Below are 8978 nucleotides of genomic sequence, written 5' to 3'. Positions count from 1 at the left end.
TCCTTCTCCCTCTCCTCATAACCCCCTTCCCCCTCGAGCCCCCAGTTTCTCACCTCCCTCCCTGGATGTGTACTGTTCCTTGGAGCTCGGGCTTCATGAAAAGTGTTGGAACCACAGTATGGGGATTATTCCAGCTTTTTTGCTACTCCCCCTAAGATTCACATTCCTTCCTTTGCCCTCCCTTTTTTGGCCAATTCAGTACTTATTCAGCCTTTGTTAGAGGGCGAGCTGAAGAACAAAAATAATCCTTCACATTTGTACAGAGCTGTACAGACTGCTTTCATACATCTTATCTCAGCAGAGCCCCACAAGAACCCTGCGAAGAAGGCATTGTTACTCCTTACAGGGGAGGAATTGGTTCTCAGAGAGGCTACGCATCTAGCTGCAGGCAGTTGGCTCAAGTCTATGTCACCTGGCTCCAAACTCACTGTTATTCTGCAATCCTACGTAACCAATAGAATCTACTTCCCAAAAATTATCTTATTTACTCATCGCAACAACTCTAAGGTGTTACTGTTCATTTTACAGATGAGGCCACTGAGACTCTTAGGTTAAATAACTTGTCCAAGGTCATGCAGGTGCCAGGAGCTGAGTCTATCTGAATCCAAAGCCTGTGCTAAAAGTACCGAAACTGAGACTCAGAGAAGTCATTTGACAGTGTTCTTATGGGGCAGCCCCAGAATTGAAATGCAGGTCAAAAATCCCAAGTCCAGTACTTCTTCAGTTGCACCGTGCTGCCTGCCTCAAGAACCTGTGGTATGTGGCTCATTCATTCTGACCCAGAGAGATGTCAAGGACAAAGGCTATTCTACTGTTGGACTTGGTTCTTAGCTCTAGCTCTCTGTATTCCTCTTGCTGAACTCAACTCTCCCTATTCACACCTCTCCCACTGTCTGCCAGCATTTCTTACCAGCCCCACCCCCAGCTTCTGGGTTCAGCTCTTTTCCCTTTACTCTGAGTTTGGGAACAACCAGGTCTCTAATGATCATACAGCAACTGGGAGAAGAGTGAACAGCAGACCCTCCCCTCCTCTAGTCTCACTACCCTCTTCCAGCTGTAGAAAAAAAAAGTCCCAGAGCGGGTAGGAAGCCCATGAGAGGGAACTGCTACAAATCCTGGCTCTGAGAACGCCTGCATTACAGCCCGGTGGTCCCTGAAGGCTTCTCAAGAGAGCAGTTCAAAGTCCCCAGCCTGGCTGGAACAACAGCAGCCTCGAGACTTGTTGGGGCTTGGCGCAGTAGCTCTCGCCTGTAATCCCAGCACTTTAGGAGGTGGAGGCAGGAGGATCGCTTGAGGGCAGGAGTTCAAGACTAGCCTGAGTGATAGGGTGAGACCACCAGCTCAAAAAACAAACGAAAAGACTCTGGATGGAATAAGGCAACAAATCGGTGACTTTCCACCACCCCATCCCCATCCATCTACCACTTTCCAAATCCCGCAATGAAAGAGCTCCAACAGATAATCATAGGTACATCCTACACCCTTATCAAGACTTAGCTCAAGCTTTTTACACCTCACTGCCTGAGGTGAGAAGGAAGACAAAATATTCATACGCAAAGAGAATGGGAAAAGAAAGTTTGGCTGGAATCCTTTGATTGTGAATCTGGGTTGCTAAAAACATGGCCATCCTAAACCCGGTATTCCTTTTATCCAAGGAAGATAATAGGAGACAAAGTTCCTACTTGAGAGCTGAACATTTCATTAAATTTTTTTTTTTGAAAATTCAAATCTAATCAAAGAGGGTTGGTTTTTGTTGTTGTTGTTGTTTCTTGAGAGGGGGTCTTGCTCTGTCACCCAGGATGGAGTGCAGTAGCAAGATCATGACACTGCAGCCTCAACTTCCCAGGCTTAAGAGATCCTCCCACTTCAGCCTCCTGAAAAGCTAGGACCACTGGTGCATGTCACCACACCTGGCTTTTATTTTTTCTATTTTTTTTGTAGCGATAGGGTCTCACTGTGTTGCTGAGACTGGTCTCAAACTCCTGGGCTCAAGCGATCATCCTACTTCAGGCCTCCCAAAGTGCTGGGATTACAGGTTTAGCCACTGTACCTGGCCTAATTAAATATTTTATAAAAACAAACCTACTTGCAATTCTAATATTCAGTGTCCATCTAATGTCAATAAAAAGAATCAGTATCATGTTTAACATGTTGTATCTAGAGGTACAAATATAAAAATTTAAGAATAATATAAATTATTTATTACTACAAAATGTTTCTTAGCACCAACGTGCAATGTTGCAAACACTACACTAATTCATGGGTACCTCCAGAACCAGAAATTGGAACATAAAACAGAGCAAGAAAATGGACACTCAGCACTACTGGTAGATAATATGTCACGCGAGAATTCACTACACAGCCAAGCGTGGTGGCTTATGCCTGTAGTCCCAGCACTTTGGGAGGCCAAGGCAGGTGGATCTGACCTGAGGTCAGAGTTTGAGACCAGCCTCACCAACATAGCAAGACCCTGTCTCTACTAAAAATACAAAAATTAGCTGGGCGTGGTAGCAGGCACCTTTAATTCCAGCTACTTGGGAGGCTGAGGCAGGAGAATCGCTTGAACCCAGGAGGCAGAGGTTGCGGTGAGCCGAGATGACCACTGTACTCCAGACTGGGCAACAGAGCAAGACTCTGTCTCAGAAAAAAAAGAAAAAAAAATCCACTACAGGCAGGGCGCAGTGGCTCACGCTTGTAATCCCAGTACTTTGGGAGGTTGAGTCGGATGAATCACTTGAAGTCAGGAGTTTGAGACCAGCCTGACCAACATGGTGAAACCCCATCTCTAATAAAAATACAAAAATTAGCTGGGTGTGGTGGCATGCGCCTGTAATCCCAGCTACTCAGGAGGCTGAGGCACGAGAATTGCTTGAATCGGGGAGGCAGAGGTTCAAGCAGTGTGCAGTGTGCAGTGTGCTGAGATCACACCACTGCACCCCAGGCTGGGCAATAGAGCGAGGCTGTCTCAGAAAAAAGGAATCCACTACAGCCATGCTATCTAAAAGGAAGGATTTGACAAGTTAATTTTCTTTTCTCTTAGCTAAGCACTTGGACAGCTCAATTCCTGCCTACACTCCAAAACCACAGTGGCCTCCAAAGTTCACACTGATACAACCCACAAACCTTCAGGGCATCCAGACACAGTTACTTTCTTTTTTTAAAGACATAGAGTGTGTTTGCTTAGGTAGCACATACACTAAAACTGGAACAATACAAATTTCCAATTAAAACAACACAACCACACAAGGATAACACAAAAATATGTGAAAGCACTCCATATTTTTAATGTATATGTATTTCAAAATGTCAAGTACACAGTAAATACATACAATGTTTATCTATCAACTTAAATGAATAAGACAGGGCAAGATATATAAAGAATTGACCCCCGGGGTCTGAACTGTATTAGACTCAGTAATGTGGGTTCAGTGTTACTGGTTGTTCTGTGCCAGTGCTGAGCACAGAATCCCAAGGGACAGAGGCATCTCTGTGTTTTTAATGGATTTATTTCCTTTGTGGTTATATTATATGATGCCTTCTAAAGCATTAAGTTTGGGGCAGGGGGCTTTCTTGCCTGGGTCTGAGAGGTAAGGTGTTATTTTATATACCACATGGTGCCTGGTCTGGAAAATCAGGAAGGCCTCTGGTAAGGAAGTCATGATTGAAGCTGAGATTTCAAGGTTGAGTAAGAGTTAGCTAGGCAAAGCACAGAATGGGAAAAAATATTTGCAAACTTTGCATCCAACAAAAGTCTAATATTCAGAATCTATAAGTAACTGAAACAATTGAATAAGCAAGAAACAAATAACCCCTTTAAAAAATGGGCAAAAGACATGAACAGACACTCCTCAAAACAGGATATACAAGCAGTCAACAAACTTATGAAAAAAAATGCTCCACATCACTAATCACCAGAGAAATGCAAATCAAAACCACAGTGTGATACCATCTCACACCAATCAGAATGAAAGTTATTAAAAAGTCAAAGAACAACAGACGTTGACAAGGCTGCAGAGAAGGGAACACTTACACATTCTTGGTGGGAATGTAAATTAGTTCAGCCACTGTGGAAATCAGTTTGGAGATTTCTCAAAGAACTTAAAACAGAACTACCATTTGACCCAGCAATCCCACTACTGGATATACATCCAAAAGAAAACAAATCATTCTGCCAAAAAGACACATACACTCACATGTTCATAACAGCACTATTCACAATAGCAAAGACATGGAATTAACCTAGGTGCCCATCAATGGTGGTTTGGATAAAGAAAATGTACATATATACCATGTAATACTATGCAGCCATAAAAAAGAACAAAATCGTGTCCTTTGTAGCAACATGGATGCAGCCAGAGGCTATTGTCTTAAGCAAGTTAACACAGGAACAGAAAACCAAATAGCATTTGTGCTCACTTATAAGTTTGGGTACTCACGGACGTAAAGATGGCAACAATAGACACTGGGGACTGTTGTGGGGGAGCAAGAAAAGGGGGACAAGGTTGAAAAACTAACTATTGAATACTATGCTCAGTACCTGGGTAACAAGATCATTCATACCTCAAACGTCAGCATCACACAGTATACCCAGGTAACCAACCTGCACAGGTACCCCCTGAATCTAAAACAAAAGTTGAAAAACAGAAAGAAATGAAAATATGTACCCCTAAAAAGGCTTGCACACATTGCATATAGCAGCCTTCTTTGTAATAGCCCCAAACTGGAAACTACTGAAATGTCCATCAACAGATGAATGAATAAGCAAACAGGTGCATCTATACGACGGAACACTACTCAACAGCAGAAAGGAACAACCTGTTGATACACATAACATGGATAAATCTCAGAATAAGTATGCTGAGTGAAAGAAATCAGACCAAAAAAGATATCTACTACATGATTCCATTTATATAAAATTCTAGAAATGAAAAACATCTGTAGTGACAGACGGCAGGTGGCCCAAGGCATGGGTTGAGAGAGAAAGATGAAAAGAAGCAGGAAGAAATGCAGGGGGTTATGGATACACTCTTTACCTTGATTGTAGTGATGTTTTACTGATGTATACATATGTCAAAACATCAAATTGTACACCTTAAATCTGTGCTGTTTATTGCATATTATACCTCAAAAAAGCTCTTAAATTTAAAAACAAAACAAAAAAACAGTGAGTTAGCTAGGCAAAGAGTTGGGGGGGCAAGGGAGAGAATTGTGCCAGACAGGAAATAGAGTAGGCAAAGTAGTAAGCAAAAGTAAAATAGTAAGGCAAATGAGAGCCTGAAACCTTCATGAAATGAGTTGGCCAGCCACGGTGGCTCAAGCCTGTGATCCCAGCACTTTGGGAGGCCAAGGCGGGGGATCACCTGAGGTCAGGAGTTCATGACCAGCCTGACCAACATGGAGAAACCCCATCTCTACTAAACATACAAAATTAACCAGTCATGGTGGCGCATGCCTATAATCCCAGCTACTCTGGAGGCTGAGGCAGGAGAATCACTTTTACCCAGGAGACGGAGGTTGTGATGAGCTGAGATTGCGCCACTGCACTCCAGCCTGGGCAACGAGAACAAAACTCTGGCTCCAAAAAAGAAAAGAAAATAAAAGAAAGGAGTCCAGTTGGGGCCTTGTAAATTAGGAGTGGAATTGTGGGCTTTGACTTAGGACAATGGGAAAGGAAGTATAGCTAAGAGGTCCTTCTTTCCTTCTGTTCTTTTGTTCCTTTTTCTACTTTCTTTTTAATACTTATACATTATTTATTATATGCCAGGCACTGTTCTAAGTTATATGTACATATATATAATCATTTAATCCTAATAATTACCCTATGAAGTAGGCAAATTAGAAGGTTACTTAGGTTAGTCATTTGGGAAATGCAAATCAAAATCACAATGGGATACCACTTCACATCCACTAGGTTGGCCATAATCCAAAAATGCAAAATAATAAATGTTGGTGAGGATGTGGAGAAACTGGAACCCTTGTACCTTGCTACTAGGAATGTAAAATGGTGCAGCAGCTATCGAAAGCAGTTTAGTGTTTCTTCAAAAAGTTAAACATAGGCTGGACACGGTGGTGTGTACCTGTCGTCCCGGCTACTTGAGAGGCTGAGGCAGGAGGATGGCTGGAGCTCAAGAGTTCAAGTCCAACCTAGGTAGAAAAAAAAAAAAAGGCCAGGCACAGTGGCTCACACCTGTAATACCAGCACTTTGGGAGGCCAAGGCAGGCAGATCACCTGAGGTCAGGAGTTGGAGGTCAGCCTAGCTAACATGGTGAAACCCTGTCTCCACTAAAAATACAAAAAATTAGCCAGGCATGGTGGTGCATGCCTGTAATCCTAGCTACTCAGGAGGCTGAGGCAGGAGAATTACTTGAACCCAGGAAGCAGAGGTTGCAGTGAGCTGAGATCATACCATTGCACCCCAGCTTGGGCAACAAGAGTGAAACTCTGTCTCTAAAATAAAATAAAATAAAATAAAATAAAATAAAACAAAATAAAAAGTTAAACAGAATTGCCATATCACCCAGCAATGGTATATAGTCAAAAGAAATTAAAACAAAAGATACTCAAATGAAACTTATATATGAATGTTCACAGAGGACTATTCATAATCAAAAAAGGTGAAAACAACCCAAATGTCCATCCATGGATGAATGGATAAACAAAATACGTTGTATCCATACAGTGAAATATTATTTATAAAAAGGAACGAAGTATTGATCTATGCTACAGTGTGGTTGAACCTTGAAAACATTTGGATAGAATATTTGAGGGCAAAAAATAAAACAACAACAACAACATAATTATGTTAAGTAAAAAACCCATTCGCAGAAAGTTACATATTGCATGGTTCCATTTATATGACATATCCAAAATAGGGAAATCTATAGAGACGAAAAGTGACTAGTGGTTGACTAATCAGGGAGGGGAGGGGAAGGAAGGGGAGAGTGGGTACTGACTGCTAATGGATACAGGATTTCTTTTTGGGGTGATGAAAATGTCTTAAAACTAGACAGATGTGATGGTTGTCCAACACTGTGAATATAATAAACACCAATGAATTGTACATTTTGAATTTATGTTATGTGAATTTTACCTCAAAAAATAAATAAATCCAAAAAAAAGTTATTTAGGAGGTAGAGTCGATGCATGGCAAGTGGTGATTGATGGGTGGTGGGCGAGGAGGCAGGGAAGTAGAGGAAGGAGTCAAGAATGACTCCCAGATGGCTGACAATCAAATGAGAGGGGGAATCCTCTTTTTTGGGATGGAGAAGACAGAGTAAGAAATATACATCTGGAAGATAACTAGCACATTTTGGATATCACAAGTTGGAAGTGCTGAGACATCCAAGTTCAGAGCTCAGAAGAGAAGTCTAAGACAAAGATATTTGGGCGTCATCAACAGAGCACCATAAATGGACACTATACAAGTGAATGAGACTCCATATGTAAGGGTTTGACAGAAAGAAGGCCCAGATGTGTAAATTACAAGGTGTCAGCAAACCTCACAGAAATTTTTAAATATAAGGCATTTAGAAATTAATATAAATTTTAAAATATAAAGTCTCTGTGTTCAAGGACTTTGTGATCAAGCATAAAACAATAAGTTCATGTTAAAGAAGGCTTCAGCTATGTAACATATCACCAAAGCCTACCATTTCATCTTTCATTTTACACGTCCCTACATGCATCAACCACATGTTAAAGAACCTGCTGTTCCTTGAAAATGCCAAATTCTCGCTTGCCTCCCTGCCATTTCACTCTTTTCTCTCTAACTGGAATAATTCTTTCCCATTCCCAATTCTTTTAGGCATATACTTAGGAGTGAAATTGCTCAGTGATATGGTAATTCTGTGTTTAACCTTCTGAAGAAACATCAAACTGTTTCCTATAGCAGCTGCACCACATTATATTCTCACCAGCAAATGGACAAGGTTCCAATTTCTCCACACTCTCACCAACACTTGTCATTTTCTGTTATTTTCTCTTTTTTTTTTATTTTTATGGCCAACCTACTGGATATGAAGGGGTATCCCATTGTGGTTTTGATTTGCAATTCTCTAACAAGTAACCTAAATAACTTTTTAATCTATTTACCATTCTCCAACCCACTGACCTCATTTTCCACCTGATATATTGCAACAGCCTACCTCCTAGGGTAATTATTAGGATTAAATGAGTTCGCATATAAACCCACACAGTCAGAGTCAATCAAAGCACCTCCATGTCTTTGAAGACTTCCTGAGCCTTGCCTTCCTGTGACAAAATATACCTTTGTCACAATGTTTCCTCCTGTGACAAAGGTATATTTTTGTTAAAGCTCCCCAGGAGATTCTAATATGCAGCCAAGACTGAGAATCACCAGACTGGGGCAATGTTTCCCAACCTAGTAGGATCATGGGAGTCACCTGGGGCACTTATTTAAAAGGGTAGGTTTCCTGGCCCAGCACCAGACGTTTGGAAACAGAATTTCCAGGAAAGAGGCCTGGAAATCTATATTTTAAAAGAAGTTCCCAACAGGTGATTCCTATGACCAGGCCAGTTTAGGAAACCCTGGTCTAGAGGATAATCATAGAGCAGTAGGCAGTAAACACAGAGGGCAGTTTGAAACTAGGTAATCTGGTTTACAAGGATACAGTCCTTTTGCCTCCTGGCTCTTGCAAGATAAAGTTTGCTCATCTTTGGCTTGTGACCCACTGTGGGGATGCTGCCCCATTAGCTCCCACCTGCATCTATGTAAGAGACTGTCCATCATTGACCCTTTCCAGGTAGGCATGCCCTCACACTCTGGGAAGTCTAAAATTTCATGTGAGGCCCAGAGAGAGCCTGAGCTGCCCATTCCAAATGCCTAATCCCTGTTTATGGCTCTTTCTCTTTGGTGAAATCTTAACAGTCCTACTGTGTGCAGGGAATGTTCCAAATGCCATATTATCCTAATCCTCTCATCATCTGTGAAGGCTAATGTAACCCCATCTTGGATGCT

The sequence above is a fragment of the Macaca mulatta genome, chromosome 1 (genome assembly GCF_049350105.2).
Source record: "Macaca mulatta isolate MMU2019108-1 chromosome 1, T2T-MMU8v2.0, whole genome shotgun sequence".
NCBI lineage: Eukaryota > Metazoa > Chordata > Mammalia > Primates > Cercopithecidae > Macaca > Macaca mulatta.
Note: the sequence above shows the minus strand (reverse complement) of the source record.